At 37.7% G+C, this 23,612-nt stretch overlaps 1 long non-coding RNA gene across 7 annotated transcripts; it reads right to left on the bottom strand.

Moving 5' to 3' along the window:
* Positions 1 to 73: 73 nt before the first annotated feature.
* LOC146457575 (uncharacterized) lies at positions 74 to 23,530 on the bottom strand. 7 transcript variants are annotated; one of them, XR_014858443.1, is made up of 4 exons: positions 22,873 to 23,089; positions 961 to 1,023; positions 241 to 399; positions 74 to 166 (listed from the first exon to the last, which is right to left on the bottom strand). It is a non-coding gene; the product is annotated as an uncharacterized LOC146457575 (long non-coding RNA). The 7 variants fall into 7 exon arrangements; XR_014858442.1 differs by having other exon boundaries at positions 74 to 399; positions 22,873 to 23,073; XR_014858447.1 differs by lacking the exons at positions 961 to 1,023; positions 22,873 to 23,089 and adding exons at positions 10,370 to 10,408; positions 10,989 to 11,189 and having other exon boundaries at positions 74 to 399.
* Positions 23,531 to 23,612: the final 82 nt, after the last annotated feature.

The raw sequence follows: 23,612 nt of genomic DNA, 5'->3' as shown, positions 1-23,612 counted from the left end.
TCAGTCATAAGATGATTAATTAGAGTAAGAGAGAGAGGGAGAGGGAACGAGAACTAACTTAAATTGCATTGCAGTGGATTATTCACATTTTTAATTTTATCGTTGCACTTTCTCGTTAAAAAGCCAATGGTATTTATACAATATTTTAGTAATTCTCATTTATTGTTAATTTTATCGTTACACTTCCTGTTAATAAGCCAATGGTATTAATACAATATTTTAGTAATTCTCATTTATTGTAAATTTCTCCGTTACTCTTCCTTTCAATAAGCCAATGGTAGTTACGACTTTTTAATCATCATCCTCTGTTCCGATCGGTCATTTATCTTTAAGTTCCCTGTCGCAGTCCAAACCACGGGCAAATTCACAAATGTTCCTTCGCATCTTCTCTCGCTTCCGCTAAAAATTGAAAAAAACAATATACAATATTACTAATTGCATTGCAACTGATTTCAGTTTCGAGTGAGAATAGCTTGAAAGGATACCTCAAAGTTCTCGGTTTTCTTTTGGAAAGAAATAATGAATTCTGATACATGAATCGTCCGAAGTTAGCGATATAACTTACAATGCATTACACAAATTCAGTTTGGAGAAGGAGAGCTTATAAGACGGTTAGTATTTTTTTCATTGTCGTGAAAAGAATTGTGAGTACTTTACCATTCTGCAAGTAAGTGTTCAAGATAAAGCCAAACTGAAAAGTTGAAAACACAAAATGAAATGGAAGCCCTTTCAATTTACAGGGGCCCGAAGATCAGGCATAAATGGCTAATATTGAACTATCGTTTGTCGCATGTTTACGTTTAGTAAACACCTCGAAGTTGATCGCTCACGCCCTTAGAGGAAGTGTTTGCTCACTAAACCTTTTTTTTATTTACAACATTCTCTTTTTCGTGATTGTCGTGCATTCTTTAAAGCCAAAGTAGGTAAACCTGAGACAGCTGAGAGCTTCCCAACGCCTACCTCCGTTATTTCCTTGCTGCTCTCGTCCTCAAAGTATCCATCGTCGACACGCTCCTGGCGGCCCTAAAAACAACAACAAAAAAAATGGTTTGAAGTTTTCTTTCGTATTAATACCTTTGATGCCCGTAGAACAATTATAAAATAATAATAATAATAATAATAATAATAATAATAATAATAAAGGCGTGCCTCTCAGGACCTCTAAACATTGCTCGCACGTTTAAAGTCGCAATGTGAGCACTCGCAAAAACTCAGTCGCCAATTGGGCCTTTTTATTTGAGAAAGACATCTTTAACTTTTACTTGATCTCTTCTTTGTAATAACCATCAACGTTCATCAGCGTCGCTAGGAATAAGAAAATCATGACGCAACCCACTGCTGTAACTTTCTTCATTGTAACGCTTCCAAACGTTCTGAGGTATTTCTAGTGTTCACAATTTGGCTTTCCCTCCCTTTGCCGCTCGACAAGATTTTATATTTCGCAGAGTCATTATACAAACGACACTATATTGGCCAATAAAAATGTAAGAACTGTATGGCGCTGTCAATCACTAAAAGCATTTGTCAGTTTATCGCCTCAAGTCTTGAGCTTTAATTGGCTAGTTGGCAGTAAGGCCATCGAATGGTACCGTTTGGTAACAATAGCAAGCCGTCATAGTTGCAAACATGTTTTTATAAGGAAAGTCTCTTTGGTCATTAGCAGATCATCGTGTAGAGCAGTTGTTAACATCTGTTTGTAAAATTAAAATAAAATTAACTAATCCCATTTCTCATTATTCTGAACTCAAATCTTTATGCTGTGGGGCTTAGTCGCTGGTCTCTTACGATTGATGAATTATATGACGTTTAATAAGAAAAGAAAAGAATAATGGAAGATACTGCTACTGCGGTCTTTTTCTTGTTTATTCCAAGAATGAAATCGTTTTAAGACATATCTTTGCACATAATGGAGTGAGACCATCTTTCCAGCTTTGTCTTAAAAAGATAAAAAATATTCCATCACATTATTTCAACGCGAATTTTTCATGTTATAGCAGACAGCAATGGCTGTTTGTAAAGTTCATGTTGTATTCTCCTTGTACGTGTACGTGCGGTGGAAACGGAGTATAAAGTGACCAAGATCAAAGCAAAGCAAAACAGGGAAAATCTCTGTACGCGATATAAAGCAACATAATCGAATACCGACTCTGTCCCAGCACTCACTCATGTTTAGAGGTTACTACAAACACGCGTATATTGGACTTAACTGAAACTGTGAATACTCGAGCTGGCCGATATTCCGGGTAGCAGAGGTCAACTTACTTATAAATGACTGACGGCTTGGGATTGGCAACTAAAACATATAGAAGCTAAATTTACTTCTGACAAGGGTAAAACAAGAAACTGCAACATTGCAAATAATTTCGTTTCACCGAACACAGGTTTAAAAACACAAACATCGAACACAGTAGAATTTGAAATCCCAAATCACCGCAATACCGTAAGGTTGCGATTTTATTCACCGAAATATCGCACAAAAAAATGATCAACACCGCAAATCCCAATGTCGCCCTCTCAATACTCAAAGTTTTTATTAAAATATAATCCGAATTTCTTGGGTGGTTAAGGACGGTGCCTACTTGTGTTACGGCGCATACGTTCTGCGCATCTCGAGATACTCGGGTTTCCTATGGGTGGTGCCTACTAATACAGGTATATTTTTGCGGGGATTAAAACCATGCGGAGAAAGCAGAACTCAGCAATTGCTCTTGGTATCCAAAAAGAAAATTGGGGGAAATACTGCATTTTTCAGAGATAATAAACTTCAATTTGGAAAAAAAACGCCATATATTGCTTTGTATTTTACAGCTTTTTAGAATAGTTGCGGCTTAGTTATCTCTAAAAAATGCGTGGTTACCCCCAATTTTCTTTTTGTATTCCAATAGCTTTTGCAAAGATTTGCTTTTCCCGCATAGTCATAAACAGTGCAAAATACTTCAGTATTAGTAACAACCGTCCTTAACTGAATGGTTAAGGCGTTCCCAACAGATAACTGATCCACTTTAACGAACCAGCGCAATAGCTTCTTTCTCCTTGTGTTCGATCAAGTGTTCTAACCACAACGCTGACAACGCGTTTTATCTGATAAAAAAGAAATGATTTAGTTTGTCGTTAACATTTCGTTCACGGCTTTTTGCCGCAAGTACGGAAAGATTACTTTTATTTTAAACTGGTGTAAATCAAAGCCATACAGCAACACAAGATTTCTACATGTAGTGCATACAGCTGGTTCGACAAAGGTTGTCCAAAAAAGCGTAAAAGCGTACGCGACAATGCCGAAAGGTTGTCTGGGAAATACCCAATAAATTTCGACACAAGCTCAAAATCCATATTGCCCGCCATCTCATGTCTTCCCTGTACGGTCGAGGCATTTATATGGATTCTGAGCTTGTGTCGAAATTCATTCGGTATTTCCCAGACTACCTGTTGGCATTGTCGCGTATGCTTTTACGCGTTTTTTGGAAAACCTTTGTCGAAACAGCTTATACGCTTAAATAAATGCATAGTAAATAAAAGTGAGACTCCCTCGCGAACTAAATAGCCTTTCTTAAGGTATAAGTGGCACAGTCTGATCCGTTCGGTCACAGTAGCTGTTGCCAGCTGGACTAGCTAACTTCATTCTGTAAGCGACATATTCACTGGCTCCCAACATAATTAATTAATTTTCCAATGTTTTTGTTTCGAAAATTCGAGGTGACATTTCTCTTCAAAATACTGTCAATACTCGATATTTTTTATAACAGTTTCACCCGAATTTCTTGGGTGGATACATGGTTAAGGCGTTCCGAACAGATAAACTACCGAAACGAACCAACTAACTACTTCCGCATTTAATGTTCGATCAAGTGTTCTGCACAACGCTGACAAAGAGTTTCAGTTTGTCGGTAATGTGTAGCTCACGGCTTTTTGCAACAAGTACGGAAAGAAAGCCATACAAAAACACAAGATTTCTACAAGTGTACTTACCAAAGACTGCTCACAATTCCGTGTGACTGGAAACGCATTCGCAATGCACTAATAGCCTCACACAATGGGACCGCCTACATGAATAACCATAAAGGACGAGAAGCAGAGAGCATGGTAAGAGTTATTTTAGTCAGGCTTCACTTTCTGTTGATGCTGACGCAGAAGATGGAAATAACATGTAAATAGAACCTCTGGTCGATAAAGATCATCGGCCGCCGACAGCTACCCCGTATGGTAGACCTATTATGTCGCGTTTTCCGGATTTGAGTTGAGTAGATATCACATGCTTGGCATAAAGAGGAAGTTTCAAAAGTTTCGAGCTTTTATTTTGTTTAATTTCAAGACAATTGACGCACCCAAGGGTAATTATTAAGCGTATCAGAAGTGCTTGGGCCAGTTCTCAAGGGCTAGCTTGTATATATCAATATTTCTGTCCGGAAGAGAAGTTTAGCAAGCAGTTTGTGCCTTTGCTATTCGTTGAGGAAAATGTTATAAAGAGCTAACAAAAGAATTCATTTTTTTTTTAATATTCAGTTTAGTCAATCTAAACAGCCATTGTTTGAGATAACCGGCAGACGTCACGGATGAGGGTCGGCCAATTTTCTTCATTTTTTAGTTGTTTTCTTTTTTCGGTCAGTTATGTTGAGGGGAAATATTTTTATATTCAAACACCTTATAGTTTTCGAGATCCGACCACCCCCCCCCCCCCAAAAAAAAAATACACGAGTAATCCGTATGTGGATCTGTTCAAAGAAAGATCGCCTCAAATCTTGAGCTCTAATTGGCCAAGATGTTTTCTACGAAATGTCTGTCTTGTTAATTGCAGATCATCGTTAAGAGCAGTTGTCAACCCCATATACACCGGATTTTTTTGGGGGGGACTTCTGTGGCAGTGCTGGGGGCGAGGGGGGGGGGGGGGGGGAGTCCACCCCTCACCTTAACTTCGCAAATATAAAAGCTATGACAGCGAGGAATGGAGGGGAAATAGCACGTCCAAAGATGTTTCCTTTGAGGTCCCCACCAAGAAGTGATGACATCATATGACGTTGTAATCACATCATGATTGTCAAATGGCGGCCATCCTGGATATGCATCTTGGATTTCTGGATTTCCCCAAAACTTCAGGAAAGCGCCGAAATTGAACGAAAAGTAATCAGAACCACTAAATACATATATGGGCTAAATACATATAAGTTACCGAACGAAAAGTATTTTTTCTTTATTTTAAAAAAGTGATTTTCCATTTTCTGAAAAAAAAACGGCCTGTTAAAAGTCAAAGTCAAATCAAAGCCAATGAACTGAGTAACCGATAACACCAAATTGTTCCCAGATAAATTTCCTAAAAAAAACCTGACGTGTCAGGCCGTTTACTCAAATGTTAAAAAAGTTATCCAGGTTCAAAGTCGCCCGCGGGCATAATCCGCCGTGTGAATAGGGTTAATATTTGTATTTATTATATGGCCGTGTCTCAAAAGGACTGGAAACGATCAAATTCAAGAACTTGATTGGCTAAAATTGATAATGACGGCGGTCTAGATTTTCCCATCTAGACCGGCATCTAGACCGATCTTATTGTAACATTTGTCCTCCAAACGTTACAAACAAAAAAAAGAAAAAAAAATGGCTTGTTCTTGTTAATACAGTACTAAATGGAAGAACCAGTAGCCCTGAACGTGGAAGCAGGTAAAGAGAATGAGCAAACGTTGGCAAATTTGAGTCCAGCCGAGAAAGCTACGAGCAAAGATGAAGTCGAAATTGAGAAGTTTTTGTGAGCGCAAAAATCCAAAAACACTCAATACAAGACTAAGAGCGACTTAAACGTATGGAAGAAATTTTGTGAGTCAATGAGAGAGTCTAGAGCAATTGAAAACATACCTACCAATGAGCTCGACCTTCTTTTGTCTAAATTTTTTATCTCCGTTCGTAAACAAGATGGCACCGAGTACGAACCGTGTACATTGAGCGGCCTCCAGCGAAGTTTTCAACGCCACTTGCATGAAGAAGGAAGTCTAATCAACATTCTTAAGGATAACGAGTTCTCCATGTCCAGAGAGGTTCTTGCTGCCAAACGAAAGAACCTGGTTCGCCAAGGAAAAGGAAACCGTCCAAATGCCACAAGAGAGCTAACTGAAGCTGAAGAAGATGCACTTTTTGAAAATGGCCAGTTCGGTGTTCAGGATCCTAAATCATTACAAAGGGCTTTGTGGTGGTTTCTTTCCCTCCATTTCGGCTGGAGGGCTCGAGATGAGAGCCGTAAGCTGTGTTGGGGTGATGTAGGCTTGGCCAATGATCCAGAAACCGATTCTGAATACCTTGTGTGGAAGTCAGAAACACGCATCGGACAAGATGGTGGCCATCAAAGAGCCTTTGAACCGAAAGCGTATGCAAGCCTAAACAAGTCAAGATGCCCAGTTGAATTTTACAAAGCGTTTCGAAGCCATCGTTCCGAAGCCATGTTAGATCCAGATGCTCCTTTTTATCTCGGCATAAATCACCGACGAAAACCGAGTGAGAAAGTATGGTATCTGGATAGGCCCCTCGGAAAGAATGAAATTGGCAAGTTCCTCAAAGACGCCTTTGCTTCAGCCAAACTCGATGAAACAAACAAGAAGAAGGTTTCTAATCACTCCGTTAGGAAGACCAGTGTTGGACGACTCCTCGAAGCAGACGTTCAGCCAATTTTCGTTGCACAGCTAAGCGGTGATAAAAATTTAAAAAGTCTCGACAGCTACCATTCAGCATCTCTCAAGCGACAGCGTAAAATGTCTACTGTCCTGAATCGTGGACCAGATACATCCGCTCAGTTCGAAGAAAACCAAGCCAGTGCCTCCACTTCAACTCAGCAAAATGTCTTCACAGTCCAACAAATCCAACCTCAGGCAATTTTTGCCGGAGCACAGATTGACAAGTTTGAAGGCTGCACATTCAACATTAACGTTTTCTGTGGCGATCAGTCAAAGATTGCAAGGCTGAATGAGAACTGATCGCTGAGCGATCGCGGCACAGACAGGCATTAAAATTTGTTGGACTTTTGCTCGCATTTTAGAAAATTTTCATTGAGCCTGTAGGAAACCAACGGTTATTTTGTCTTCATTCATTGACGAGGTTTGTACAAAGTTGTACTTTGAACAGTTATTTTTGTCACGTTTGGACTGGAGACTAGTGACAGAAGTAAGCCAGCTAAATGCTTGAGCCCGCGCAGGGGAACAAATATACTTTTTTCCTTTTAATTTCCTGTTTGGCCATATAATAAACATCTTATTAACCGAGCTAGGTCGGTCTGTATGGGAGAATCTTGACCTCGGTCGCTGGTACAGACCTCACTGCGTTCGGTCTGTACTGGCGACCTCGGTCAAGATTCTGCCATACAGACCCCCCGCTCGGTTAATAAGAACTAAGTAAAATTTTAATAACATTGATTTCATTTCTCATTTTCTGAACTCAAACCTGTATGCTGCAGGGCTTAGTCGCTGGTCTGTTGCGATGAATAGTAAAGTTTAATAGGAATTGAAAATAAAATAAAAGAATTATGGGAGATACACAGGCGGCCCAAGCGCGAAATAAGAGGAATAAATGACACGTGCGCGAACGTGACTCTTGCCTTCGAGCGGTGTTGTGTTACAAAGATTCGATTTACAAAGGTTTGTATGGGAACTTTACGGGTTTGATTTAAATACCTAAAATTTAATGTTCTGTTGATAAAACTGCCTTGCCTTGTATCCGTGTTGTACTCTTTGTTGTTTCCCGGCGTGTGAGGCCGTTTTGAAGCGTTTTCACCGAGTTAGCGCTCCCCGGGGGGGGGGGGGGGGGGGCCCGGGGGTTAGCGCTGGTGGTAAAACGCTTCAAAACGGCCTCAAACGCCGGGAAACAACAAAGAGTACAACACGGATACAAGGCAAGGCAGTTTTATTCACAGAACATTAAATTTTAGACCTTTGTGAATCAAATCTTTGTAACACAACACCGCTCGAAGGCAAGAGTCACGTTCGCGTACGTGTCATTTATTCCTCTTATTTCGCGCTTGGGCCGCCTGTGGGAGATACTGCTTCTATCGTCTATATCTTGTTTACTCCCAGGATAAACCCGTTTTGAAGTGCTTCGCCGCCATGACACTCGTGTGTTCTAAAGTATTTTCTGGCCGCGCGCAACATAGAGACACTTTCCGGCGCTAAATTCGAACCCCGTCAGGGATGATAATTGCGCATAGAAAAGGTTTTGTTCATTTTTTGGACATATTCAGACCGAGACATTCATAAAAAAAAGTTTAACTTCATAGGAACTTTTTAAGGTGTCTTAAAAGACAAACCTTTGCGTGTAAAAGAGTAGGAACACGCTTTCCAGCTTTTTGTTAATTAGTTTTGGTTGATAATGTTTTTTTCTCGTATGCCAGCAGCCGGCAATGGCTGTTAGGAAAGTTAATGTTGTATGCTCATTATGCATGTAACCTGCTAAAACGTTCTGAAGTTACCAAATTCTCGGCAACCCATGCACTGCTGCGTTCGAGTTTTACTAAAATTTTGATGACTTTTTTCACCCTGCAGAAAGTATCAGGAGTTTTCCAAAAATTCAGTCAAATTAAAGAGTTGTTCTTTTTTTTCAAACACGTTTTCTATTATTTCAGATGTAGAAGTTTTCTCCAACAGATTCTTACTACATGTTTTGTTTGATGCTATTGTTACTTCATACTAAAACCAAATAAATAAGGTGTTTAAAAATCAAGCAAGATTTTACCAGAAATTCAGGTGCACCCAGCAGTTGAATTCGGTGGACATCTGTCCAGATGACCTCAGGCACCCAGCGTGTTGGAAACTAGTGTTGTTATGGGTAAAATGCGACCTAAATATCTATCTTTCTTTAGTTTTCGGGATTAAAAAAAAGGCGTTAGAATTTTATACAATAAAGAATTGAAAAATTGTCAAATACTTGTGAACTGTTCGTGGCTAGACTAGCCACGAACAATTCACGAGTATAAGGCGTTAGAAGTGCGGGTAAAGGCGATCTCGGACGAGCGCGGAAAATTTGGAAGACAAGATTTGCCCCCTTAAATTCGCTACGAGTTTAATAGCCAGCTAAAATAACCGGACAGAACAAACTGTGTAGCTGGTCCAATTACTCGTTATTACTAAGAATCAGAACTATCTAGGAGAACAAAAAACGACTTTTTAGGTGTTTTTTTTTTTTAATTTCTTAGTTGGATGATCCTAAAAATAATGTATTAGTTGTTATAATGGTATCAATTAATCGTCTGGTAGTTTTATAAGGAAGATGTATTCCGGGTGATATTACATAAAAAAAAAAAAGAAATGAGAAATAGCGAGCACATTTTCATTCATAAGATGATGAATTAGAGTAAGACAGAGAGGGAGAGGGAACGACTAATTTAAATTGCATTACAGTAGTTTATTCATATTTTCAATTTTACCGTTACATTCGGTTCGTTAATAAGCCAATGGTATTAATACAATATTTTAGTGATTCTCATTTATTAGTAATTTCTTCGTTACACTTCCTTGTAATAAGCCAATGGTATTTACGACTTTTTAATCATCATCCTCTGTTCCGATCGGTCATTTATCCCTAAGTTCCCTGTCGCAATTCAAACCACGGGCAAATTCACAAATGTTCCTTCGCATCTTCTCTCGCTTCTGCTAAAAATTGAAAAAAACAATATACAATATTACTCATTGCATTGCAACTGATTTCAGTTTCGAGTGACAATAGCTTGAAAGGATACCTCAAAGTTCTCGGTTTTCTTTTGGAAAGAAATAATGAATTCTGATATATGAATCGTCCGAAGTTAGCGATATAACTTGCAATGCATTACACAAATTCAGTTTGGAGAAGGCATTGAGAGCTTATACGACGGTTAGTATTTTTTTCATTGCATTTCATTGCATTGCAACTGATTTTGAGAATAGCTTGAAAGGATACCTCAAAGTTCTCGGTTTTCTTTTGAAAAGAAATAATGAATTCTGATATATGAAACGTCCGAAGTTAGTGATATAACTTGCAATGCATTACACAAATTCAGTTTGGAGAAGGCATTGAGAGCTTATACGACGGTTAGTATTTTTTTCATTGTCGTGAAAAGAATTGTGAGTACTTTACCATTCTGCAAGTGTTAGAGACGAAACCAAACTGAAAAGTTGAAAACACAAAATGAAATGGAAGCCCTTTCAATTTACAGGGGCCCGAAGATCAGGCATAAATGGCTAATGTTGAACCATCGTTTGTGGCATGTTTACGTTTTGTAAAGGCCTCGAAGTTGATCGATCACGCCCTTAGAGGAAGTGTTTGCTCACTAAACCTTTTTTTTTAGAACATTCTCTTTTCGTGATTGTCGTGCATACTTTAAGGCCAAATTAAGTAAACCTGAGACATCTGAGAGCTTCCCAACGCTTACCTCCGTTATTCCTTTGCTGCTCTCGTCCTCAAAGTATCCCTGAAAACAACAACAACAACAAAAAAAACAAAGAAAAATAGTTTGAAGTTTCTTTCGTATTATACCTCTAATGCCCCGCGTAGAGCAATTATAAAATATTAATAATAATAATAATAATAACAATAAATACAAAAATGCTTCAGACAAAGGATTGAAAGTTACATAACCTCATCTAAATTGTATAACAAGGCATCATTTTCGTCATAAATTCCAAGAGCCCCAGATAAATTCTGCCTTTCTTCGATAGTCATTAACGGAGCCAAAAATATCCTTGTATTAGTAGGTATCGTCCCTTAGAAACTCAAGTTTCTCGAACCATTTGGCGATGCACAGAACGTAAGTTGCTTCAGTCTTGACAGACTATACATAAACAAACATGATGGAAAGTACAGTACATTCCAAAATTCCCGACTACTTCTTGTTGCATCTTTTGCCAAAAAGTTGAGGTTGGGATATATGGTGACCGAGTTCGGATGGATTTAAGGATTATTGTTTGAAAGAAACAGGGAAAAAGTGATCAGACTTTTGAAGAAACAACTATAGCAGCTTAAAGAGATTAAGGAGACACTCGTTGACTCACGTTAGAAGGGCCATTCTTCGACGGACCCAAACCATCAACGTTCATCAGCGTCGCTAGGAATAAGAGAATCATAATGCAACTCACTGCTGTAACTTTCTTCATTGTGACGCTTCCAAACGTTCCGAGGTATTTTCTCGCGATCACAATTTGGCTTTCTCTCCCTTTGCCGCCCGACAAGATTATATATTTCGCAGAGTCATTATATAAACGACACTGTATTGGCCAATAAAAATGTAAGAACTGTATGGCGCTGTCAATCACTAAAAAGCAGTTGTCAGTTTATCGCCTCAAACCTTGAGCTCTAATTGGCTAGTTAGCATTAAGGCCATCGAATGGTACCGTTTGGTAAAAATAGCAAGCCGTCATAGTTGCAAACATGTTTTTACTAAGGAAAGTCTCTTTGGTCATTAGCAGATCATCGTGTAGAGCAGTTGTTAACATCTGTTTGTAAAATTAAAATAAAATTAATTAATCCCATTTCTCATTATTCTGAACTCAAATCTTTATGCTGTGGGGCTTAGTCGCTGGTCTCTTACGATTGATGAATTATATGACGTTTAATAAGAAAAGAAAAGAATAATGGAAGATACTGCTACTGCGGTCTTTGTCTTGTTTATTCCAAGAATGAAATCGTTTTAAGACATATCTTTGCATATAATAGAGTAAGAACATGTTTCCAGCTTTGCCTTAAAAAGATAAAAAATATTCCATCACATTATTTCCATTGCGAATTTTTCATGTTATAGCAGCCGGCAATGGCTGTTTATAAAGTTAATGTTGTATGCTCCTTTTGGCATTCAATCTGAAGCCTATGTGTGTTTTGGGAGAGAGAACGACATCACGAGAAAACATAATCGCCATAAGGAATAAAATGACCGCGTTCCTTTGTGTAGTAGCTTTCAGTTAATTAAAAAAAAAAATTACTTTGAAAAAGTGGAGCGAGTTGCCGGCACAAATAACAAACGCTGAAACTCTCGACCGTTTTAAGAAACTCTTTTAAGGACGGTGCCTACTTTTGTTACTGCACATACGTTCTTCGCATCTCGAGAAACAGTGACATCTTGCAATCCTCGTTCGATCACGAGCTCAGAGCAGCTGTTTTCTATAAGAATACTGACTTTGAATTTTTTTCCCAATAATTATAGAATTCACGTTTTTTTTTTTTAATTTTTGTAGCAAGAGTCTAAGGAGAGATCTGATCAAGTTCAGAAGGCTTCATTCTGCGGAAAAATATATAATTATGTAGCTTTACTAGAATTGTAGCTCTTTTTAGGGACGATTTTACCATGCCCTTTCGTCGAGCCGTGTCTCTGGCTTTAGCACAACATGATGTAGAATATTACAAAAAAGCTTAGTATCTTACCTTTAAAACTGTAAAATAACGGTAAATACCTTAGCAGGTTGCTAAAATCAGAAAAAAAGTCTGTAGTGTTACATTGAATCAGGCACTTGAAAACTTCAGAACTACTCGGGGAAAGCCGTATTGAACTAGTACTAAAGGATGGTCGGACTTTTTGCCTTGCCCGTGAATAGGAGAGCTTTTCCATTCACCGATGACACTTAGACAACAGATAAGAAAAGAAACTAGTGTAGAAAGATGTCTTGTAGGTAGATTTTCTAAAGAACTTTAATATGTATTTTTTTATTTATTAATTATGTGAGTTTGCCGACTCGTTGAAGTTGTTTTACAAATACTATCTCGTCGAATTGGAAAAAGAGCTATTAACGAAAGATGTGAATACTTTGTGATCTGCGAAGTCACTGACAAAGGCTTGCAAAGGGTCTATCTTATTATAGTGACTTCAAAATAAAATGAAAACCTTTGAAGAAAATGTTATCCCTTTTACTGTATTTTATAGTACTAAAGTATAATGACCAATAAAATTCCAAAATCAGCTGAATGAGGTTCTCCCTTTGCCTTGGAATCATATTCAATTGTTGTGCTGTGTCACATTGTGCAACATAAAACCAGAAGCCCATGAGTAGTCATGAGCTCTTGATAAAAACTAACATTTGCAGCATTTTAATTACAAGCAAAAAAATTTTATCATGACAATCAAGATGTAATATCCGACGGCGCATACGACTTGATTGGAACTTCTCAAACTCATTAATAATTCATGCAGTCAAAAGCCAATAAATGACCTCCATTTCGGTCAGGTGGATGAATCTTGATACCCCAATGAAACACCAGATGAAACACCACCAGGTTTTCATCTGAGATGAAACATGTTTTTCATCTGAGATCAAACATTTGCATTTTAATGAGATTAATTTCTTATTGTTTCATTTGAGAAGACATGTCAAAAACTCGGGCTTCGTGCTTTATCACGGGTTCCAAATACCTCGAAACAGATGAAAGCACTCGGCCTGCGGCCTCGTGCTTTCATCTGTTTCTCAGTATTTGGAACCCGTGATAAAGCACTCGCCCTCGTTTTTGACATATTACTTGAAACATAATAATTTTATGTCTTCAGAAGAATATTTATTTCAATTGAAAGAAGCTTTAGTATTCAAAACAGCTTTTTGATTGAAAACAATGATCTGTTTCTTCCACATTGAGGTGGCATCTTGGATATTGACTTTATCGTTGGATTTGTTTTTCATTCAAGTATTGAAATTTTACAGGGTGGCTTAAAATATGTTGAAATTAACCTGAGGGTTAGAAATTGAAAGTGACCTGATGTCTTAAATAATACGGTTGCTTTTGAGCTTTGGGTGTTCCGGCTGAATTAAAATGAAATCAGTTCTGCAGGTTATTGAAAACATACAGCAGGAAATACTGAATTAAGTTATTTAATACGCGCATGCTCCGTCCAGTGGCCCAACCTCTTACCTTTTCATGCCCATTCCAAGGTTTACCCTTACCAAGGAAAATGGACCTCTTTCTTACACCTTAAAGATAGGTAAAAAAAGAAAAGAAATTGTGTAATAAAAACAATTGCGTGTTTGAGCAAGGCTGCTTTATCAAACATTTGCTTAGTTTTAACCAAATTTTAGCAAAATTCCCGCGACAATGCCCCTTTAAGATCACGACTGAAACTAGGGAACTTCACGACATTGAAGATTTAAACCTCAACCATACATAATTAACAATAATTACTCCACGAGCGTGTGTTGGATACAACATGATAGACAGCCAACGAAATGAGCAGCGCCGAGTTGCTATGAACATCTCGTATCTAACAAGCGCGATAGGAGTGAGATACAACCGGGAAAAGGTTGTTAAATATTACTTTCTTTTCCCCCTGACACGTTCTTTTACCATGTTCATGGGGGACGGTATAATGGTTCTAATACCGTGGCCGTCAAACCAATAAAGTTCCAGAACAGCGTTAAACAGTAACGGCCAGTTATTTAAACAAGGTCTAACTTAGGCCGTGGCTTAAGACAATAAGTGGCCCTCCAAATCTGTTGAGAGGTGGTTTATTTTAGGGAAATAAATAGTTTTCTAGTCTGGGATGCAAGCCTTCTTGTTACTGTAAACAGCAGACAATGTTTAGATATGACTGTGGGAAAAATTGAAAATGTCTTAGAACGTGGTTTTGTTAAACACCGTCTAAATTGTCTTTTAATAACTGACCCTAAATTTTTAATATAGGACATCAACTCTGTAAACAACATGTACAGAAAGTTGCAAGCTGAGCTAAAGACGTGTATCAGGCTGACCTATCCCGTCACTCCAAGGATGTCGAGGTGAGTTGAACTTTAATTTGTCAAAACATCTCTTCAATTCTTCCTTAAATATTGGCATCCTATAACAGTACACCACTGGGTTGACGATTGAATTGGCCATATATAAAACAATTGTTACCAGCAAAACGATTCTTGAAATACAGTTTTGACACCACGTAGGCAAAGTGTAAGTAACTGTAGCTGGAAGCCATGAAGCTAAATGAAGTAGCAGAGAACATGACATTCCTCATTTCGTTCAATATTCTTAAGTCCTCTCACTTTGACATGTTTGACTGCTTTCACAGAAGTACAATAGTTACTCTTCTAGATATGCGTTTATTGTACTTCTCTTTTCTATGCTAACTCGATTGTCACTGGCCAAGAGGTCAAGGTAATTTAAAATTTCAATAAAATATATTTTCTAACAATTTGTAATGGAGAAAAGTTTATCAGTTCAGTGTTTCAGCTCATCTTGGTATAAAGCTTCATAGCTTCATAAAGTTTGAATATTATTTTTCACCAGGCTGTTAATCGGATAATCTCGTTTAACGAAAGCAAATCCAAAGCAAGACTGTTTCTCATTAATTTTCAGGTTCAGAAACTTGCAAAGCAACAGCTAGCAAGAGAAGTAGCTATATATTTCCAGTGATTCTGTCGTATCGCGTAGAATGCTAGGACACATTTATGGTACACAATAACCGAAGGGGCAAAATTGGAGTTAAGTAAGACTGAAAAAGAACCTGGCAAAGGCCCAATATTAGCCAAGTAGAGCTCGCTTGTTTGATTTCCAGAAGTGTGGAATTTCACATTTTTGGAATTCCCTTAACTATAAAGCGACGAAATGTTAGCTCTGAAAATTATTTTCTCGACAATACAGCTTTCTTTGGTTGCATGCGCAAGTCATTTTCAAGAGTTTTTATCAGAAAATTAAAAAATAATAATAAATTCGACTTTTTATGTAAACAAAATCTGCAAGACAGGAAAGTTAAAGTGCTAAGTGCAAACAAAAGTGCTCAAAGATAATGAAAAGTATTGTAGAAAATCAATTTTCTTAATGTAGATAACCTGTCTAATAAAATGGAAAGCTGTCACAGAAGGGTGCTCGCACTCTGAATTTGCCTTATAGATAATTAATTATTGTTTGATTCTGTTTGGTATAATGACAAAAGAAAATTATTAATTTCAGTTTAAAAAATAACTTTGCGTAAGAATTTTCAGTGATAAATGAATATTCGATTCAAAATCTGCAGTTTTACCGACATCTACCTATCTCGTACGGTGGACACTTCTCGGAACCTGCTAGGAGTCAAATTTTATTATCAGGCCACTGCAAAGAAAACTTCTTTGTTCAGATTTACGCTATCTGAAATGTCCAACGCAAACAAAACGAATTGGATTTCTAAGCACAATCTTAATGAAAGTTTAAGGCAACGTGCTGCCTATGAGAAACTTCTGAGATTTTGATCACAACTTGCCGAATAAGATAGCTTCTCGAAACTGATATTCTACTGAAACGACAAAATGAATCCTTTGCGGATAGATATACAAGTATGCCCGGGGGGGGGGGGGGGGGTACTCCTCTACATAAACTATAGAGGTATGGTATGTTTCAGGAGCCGATTTGGTATGAAATAGGGATTTCTACCGGCTGGCCCCAGTTGTTCAAAGGCTGGATAACTTTATCCAGAGGATAAGTCACTATCCGACAATTTCAATCTGTGCAAAGATTTCAGTATTTCCTCGTGCTCAAGCGAATATGCACACTCTAACCACTGCTTAGTAGGTGAATGTTCAAAAACCTTGGACAACATTTAACGTGAAGTATATTGTAGACGCTGAAGAGTGCCTTATCCAGCGGATAAAGTTATCCGGCCTTTGAACAACTGGGGCCTGGCTGCCCAGATGAATCCGATGCTTGAAAAATACACTCGGCTGCTAACTGTTCGGTGGTGAAGAGGCCACACAACATCGTTAACACGTTCCAATGAAGTAACGGCAAAAGAAAACACCGAAGAACACGCCAATATAATTGGTATAGTTACCAAAAAGTGGCTATACTGAGAACTAAAAATTCGTTGATTTGATTCTGAATAATATATACTGATAAACTCGGCTGCTAACCGTTCGGTGGTGAAGAGGCCACACAACAGCGTAAACACGTTCCAATGAAATAACGGCAAAAGAAAACACCGAAGAACACGAAAATACAATTTGTTTAGATACCAAAAAGTGGATTTCACGAGAATTATAAGTGTGTTTATTAAATTCTGAATAAGTGAACAAATATGGTTCAATCTGAGTTGCAAGTAAAAGTATATGCAACACACCCACGAGAGGATCAGCAACTGCGAGATTGATCAAAAGGAAACTTGTCTTATGTAGAGTTTGACGCTTTCTCCAAAAGACGTAAATAGTGAATGTTTTTCCAATGCAAATAAGGAAATCTTCAATGGAAAGAACAACGCAAAATACGATAAAAACTGCAGAGGACATGTCTTGTTAAATGCGTTTGTGGTCAAAATAGGTCCAGCTAAATTCACCGAATCAACCGGGTAAATCCGAATCTGATAGCTATTTTTTGTGCAAACTGTCCAGTGACCTTATTGACGAAGCAGGTGCTTTAAAATTAATCAAGGAAGTGAAGGTTATTGTTTATTTAGTTTTTTTTGTCTGTATATAGTGCTCGGGTGGGCTCAAAATAACCCCATGAAGCCTATGTGCACTGAAGGTGAATTAAGCAGCGGAACGGAGAAAGTTCAGTTTTTTGTTTTTCAGGAGGCTCGAGCTTTAAAGCTTAATTAACACTGTACTTCCTTGATGCCTTTCTCGGTTTAAACCTGTTAAGCATTTCTTTAAAGACGGGCATCCTAAAGCTATATATGATTAGATTAACAATGGAACTGCCTATATTAAAAAGTGTTCCACTGTAAAGTAGTGGAACTGAAAACTCGCACTCACAGAAAACATAGATAAAATACGATACACTTCCCGGGAGCCAGCAAACAAATGACGCCGCTACAACAATAAACAAGGTTCTTGACAACTTCATGTTCTGTTCCTCGTTATTTTGTCTGTTTTGTTGTTTTGTGGCGGAAACCGCTCTGAATTGAAGTCTTGTTCGAATACTCAAGTAACTGATGCAGATTATTACGAGAGATAAAAAGACCATGACGGAGACGGGCACCATTGCATAAGTATAACCGAATACTTTGAATGAATTAAGCGAAAGCAACGTTGCCACCGTTAAACCACCCGCCCAAACAACAGCAGTTTCACATATATACATCTTTGTGCTTGCGACTCGGTGCCGAAGAGGCCAAATAACAGCAGAAGCACGCTCCAAGGAAATTAGAACAAGGCCTGAAAATAAAGACGTAAATGAAAACATTGTTGGAATTATGACCGTCATATTGTCATGTGTGGTTTCTTTCATCATTTTACCTTTTTCAAAATGCCGTGGAATTGTCCCTGATGCTATACCGGGTAATTCTGTTAATCCGACTAAAAGATCTGCGACGGCCAAGTTGATGAGAAGAATTTAAGTTCGCTTCATTCGTTTACGATGAGTCCAGAAAACATAAATGGCAAAAATATTTCCGATTGTAATTATTGCGCATTCAAGTACAGTCGAACCTGTATATAACGGCCACCCTCGGGACTTGAGGAACTGGCCGCTTAATACAGGATCACTAAAAATGCTCACTGGGCGTCGTCTAATGTCAATTTTAATGGCGTTTCATACAAAACACTTCATGCAAGGAAACAATAGGACAATCAACACTCTTTCAAGCGATCAATACTTTAAAGTTCAGTGCCAACTTGTAACTTAATGGTATAATATACGTAATATTGTGTAAAAGTACTATCCAATAAATATAAATTGTCCTCTTACTCTTCTACGGTATACAGTGCTCTATTTCTATGACTTACAGTTCACAACAAAATATCTCATTCCATCATTTCATAGTTGTTACGCTCAATGTTCAATGTCACATGGCTGAAGAACAAGTTAATTAAAGATGAATTTCTTGCTAAAGAAGGAGCATATTCAAAACAAATTTCTTTTAGCGTTCGTGATATGGTAATGTACTTCAGCACTGTGCGGACATCTGAAAAGCGTTAACGATATTAAACGGCCGAATATCAGCTTACAGTAGCTTTGTACATGTTATTTCTTTATAGTGATGCTGGATTGCATTTTAAACACAATAAAATACCGCATAAAATAACATACGGCTTAGTTTCCATTCAAGGGTGACCGCTTAATACAGGTTAAAATAACAAAGAAAGACAAACATTGGACTGCTACAGGGTGGCCGCGGCCGCTTAATAGAGGTGGCCGCCTTATACAGGTAAAAAATGCAGCGTTTGTATAAGCGGAAAAAAGGGACTTTGAAAACTGGCAGCTTAATAGAGGGTGGCCGCTTAGTACAGGGCCGTTATATACAAGTTCGACTGTACCACGATACTGCAGATGATCTTAGCCGCAGTGGTCGACATTTTAAAAGCACTTCTAGACCGAGATAATGTTACCAGAATTCCTTCTCTTTATCCATCATTCCGATTTGATTACTTGATGCGTGTGAACATGGATTCAGCTAAGTTTCTTCACGGGAGTTCAAATGAAGGTTGCTTTGGAGAGGAGCAGCAGGTTCGTGTTCAAAAAAAGCTCTGCTCGAGGTGTGCGTGTTCAAAAGTGACAAGAGTCTTCCGCAAACAGGATGTCACAACCAACGAAGCAAAGACAATACTCAAACTATTTATATATTTACTTTGAGTTCAGTTTTTGTCAAAAAGTTTTAAATTAAAAATTGACGGCATAATACAACGAAAAATTAATTTGTACGCGATTCTATACTCCTTTTCATCAATCTTAAATGATAAGAGATTTGACTGGGATAACTGATGAATTATCACTCACATGCAACGGATATTTAATCTTTTTCTTCCAAGATGAAAGTTTTGAAAGTCACTTACTACGACTAATAAAACCATTTATTTTTTTTCCAGTTGTTTGAACTTTCAGTCTAAATAACTAGGAATGCTATCAGCATTAATTTTTTTCTCAGGTAATTGTTTAATGTAGATTTTAAACTATCTTTCAATTAAACCGCACTCATGCATTAGACAAGTTAGACAAGTCAAGTTAAAGTATTGTCTACGATAAAACTTTAAGAGTTGTAATCTTTGATTTTTCTCTTTTTCACCGCTTTCCTTTCTTATTCTTCTTAGATTGTAGGACTTCCAATCGTGAATTCTTGTCAAGAAACCTATTTTTGTTTTCAGAAGCCTTGTTGTCTCTGTTAGGTTTCATCATCCTTAGCTATGTTTTGTTTGCAAATTGTTTTTCTTCAATGCATGATATTGTAAAACATGCTTGTACAACTAATTCGAATTCGCTCTGTTTTTAAACGACTTCTTCAGTAATGGTGGCTTTAAACATGGGCATTCTATAACTGTACACGATCAGATTAAGTCACAAGTGAGTTGGCGAATAATTGTAGAATATCTGCTATCCACAGTAAAATCGATTTTTATAGTTACGTCAGCATATTCAACCTTAAAAAACCAAAGTGCTGTACATCATTATCACTGGAAGCCAAAAGGCAAACGACAAACCAATGGCAACGAACAAAGTTTTGGGCAATTTCACGTTCTGTTGAATAGTTTTCCTGTTATGAGCTTTAACTGCAGGATTCGTGCTCCGTACACGCTTTCTAATTGTCATGTACGTCGCCAAAATCACACAAAGACAGGCAAGTAACATTGAGTTAATGATTAAAAACGAAGTCTTCTTGGCTATTTTGTTATTAAGTGTAAAAAAGAACACAGTCATTCTATCATAAGCCGGCCGCCCAAACTAAAACAATGCTGATGATGTAATTTTGAGTGCTTGCCACTCTGTGACGAAAAGGCTAAAGTACAGCATAAGCGCACTCGAACGAGATTACAAGAAGGAATAGAAAGGAAATCAGGCTTGCGAAAGAGCCAACTATGACCGACCATTCATTAACGAAGATAACCTTTCCTTGAGGTATGGTTATGGTTGCTGTAAATATCAGTTCCTACAAAAAGATCAGCAACTGCAAGATTGATTAGTAGATAGCAAGGTCGTTTGAGAGAAGCTCTTTGATTTCAGAAAACGAACACTATGAAAGCATTCCATCACGAGCCAGAGTTAACCGGATGTGAAAAAATTCGCCAATTCTGGCTGCTAAGGGATGACGTCACAAATCTGCTTAGCAGCCGTCATCGTATTCGATTTGTAGTCATTTGCGGTTGCACGGTTGGAGCTTGCGGTTACGAAGTCTTACCAGGATAGAATTATTGTTTTATGTTGAAATAAATCTTACCAAGAGCACAGTGGCAGAGCGGAAAAATTGTTCGTTCTTCCCCTTTTCTCATAGACAAGCTATATGGCAACTTTCGAATTTCTTGGAATTGAATTGTGCTCAAGTGAGCCCTTGAGAGAGTTTGTTGTTCTTCGATCGTGCGAATGTAAGACGTAAGTTTCACCGAGCATATCTTATGAGGTAAGGCCAGGCAGGTAATCCGTAAGTGGCAAATGTTCGCGGATAAAAATGGCGGGCTTTTAGATCGAAGGTTATACAAAGAAAAAGCTGTCATATGCATCTTTATTCAGCGTTGTGTGAATTAGAGTAAGACAGAGAGGGAGAAGGAACGACTAATTTAAATTGCATTGCGGTGGTTTATTCACATTTTTAATTTTACCGTTGCACTTGGCTCGTTAATAAGCCAATGGTATTTATACAATATTTTAATACGTCTCATTTAATGTTAGTTTCTCCGTTACACTTCCTTTTAATAAGCCAATGGCATTTACGACTTTTAATCATCATCTTCTGTTCCGATCGGTCATTTATCCTTAAGTTCCCTGTCGCAGTTCAAACCACGGGCAAATTCACAAATATTCCTTCGCATCTTCTCTCGCTTCTGCTAAAAATTGAAATAACAATATACAATATTACTCGTTGCATTGCAACTGATTACAGTTTAGGGTGAGAATAGCTAGAATGGATACCTCAAAGTTTTCGGTTTTCTTTTGGAAAGAAATAATGAATTCTGATATATTAATTGTTCGAAGTTAGCGATATAACTTGCAATGCATTAAAAAAAATTCAGTTTAGAGAAGGGGAATTTTTACGACGGTTAGCTTTTTGTTCCATTGTCGTGAAAAGAATTGCAAGTACTTTACCATTCTGCAAGTTTTTAGAGATGAAGCCAAACTTAATAGTTGAAAACACAAAATGCCCCTTAAATTTAAGAGGAGCCAGAAGGTCAGGTATAAATGGCAAATATTGAACCATCGTTTGTCGCATGTTTACGTTTTGTAAACACCTCTAAGTTAATCTCTTACGCCCTTAGAGCAAGTGTTCGCTCATTAAACCATTTTTTTTTATCTATAACATTCTCTTTTCCGTGAATGTCATGCATTCTTTAAGGCCAAAGTAGGTAAACCTGAGACATCTGAGAGCTTCCCAACGCCTACCTCCGTTATTCCTTTGCTGCTCGCGTCTTCAAAGTATCCATCGTCGACACGCTTCTTACGGCCCTGAAAAAGTAAAAAAGAAAAAAAAAAAAAAAAAAGGAAAAATTGTTTGAAGTTTTCTTTCGTATTAATACCTCTGATGCCCGTAGTGCAATTATATAATAATAATAATAACAATAATAATAATAATAATAATAATAATAATAATAGTAATAAATACAAAAATGCTTCAGGCAAAGGATTGAAAGTCACATAACCTCATCTAAATTGTATAGCAAGGCATCGTCTTTGTCCTAAATTCCAAGAGCCCCTGTTAAAATCTGCCATTCTTCGATAGTCATAAACCGAGCAAAAAATGTCCTTGTATTAGTAGGTATCGTCCCTAAGAAACTCAAGTTTCTCGAACCATTTGGCGATGCACAAAACGTAAGTAAAATAAGAAAAGGAGGCTCGTTTATCGGCCTGCTTCAATTTTGACAGACTATACATAAACAAACATGATGGAAAGTACAGTGCATTACAAAACCCCGACTACTTCTTTTTGCATCTTAAGCCATAAAGTTGAGGTTAGGATACGTGGTGATCGAGTTCGGATGGATTTAGGGATTATTGTTTGAAAGAAACAGGGAAAACGTGATCAGACTTTTGAAGACACAACTATAGAAGCTTAAAGAGATTAAGGAGACACTGTTGACTCACATGCTTGTTAGAAGGTCCAAGAACCATTGAACTACCAACGTTCATCAGCGCCGCTAGGAACAAGAGAATCATAACGCAACTAACTGCTGTAACTTTCTTCATTGTGACGCTTCCAAACGTTCTGAGGTATTTCTCGTGTTCACAATTTGGCTTTCCCTCCTTTTGCCACCCGACAAGATTTTATACTTCGCAAAGTCATTATATAAACGACGCTATATTGACCAATAAAAATTTAAGAACTGTATGGCGCTGTCAATAACTAAAAAGCAGTTGTCAGTTTATCGCATCAAATCTTGAGCTCTAATTGGCCAGTTGAAATTAAGGCCATCGAATTGTAATAATATAAAGCCGTTATAGATGCCAACATGTTTTATATGAAAAGTCTGTTTGGTCATTGGCAGATCATCATGCAGAGCAGTTGTTAACATCTGTATCTAAAACTAAAATAATATTAATCTCATTTCTTATTATTCTGAACTCAAATCTTTATGCTGTGGGACTTAGTCGCTGGTCTGTCACGATTGATGACTGATTATGACGTTAAAAAGGAAAAGAAAAGAAAAGAATATAAAAGATACTGCTGCTGCCGTCTTTGTCTTGTTTATTCCAAGGATGAAATCGTTTTAAGACATATCTTTGCATATAATTAAGAGTAAGAGCATGTTTCCAGCTTTGCCTTAAAAAGATCAAAAATATTCCATCACATTATTTCCATTGCGGATTTTTCATGTTATAGCAGC

Source organism: Pavona decussata, unplaced genomic scaffold, assembly GCF_977016875.1.
Source record: "Pavona decussata unplaced genomic scaffold, jaPavDecu1.1 SCAFFOLD_240, whole genome shotgun sequence".
Lineage (NCBI taxonomy): Eukaryota > Metazoa > Cnidaria > Anthozoa > Scleractinia > Agariciidae > Pavona > Pavona decussata.
Note: the sequence above shows the minus strand (reverse complement) of the source record. Positions and strands in the feature narration are given on the sequence as shown.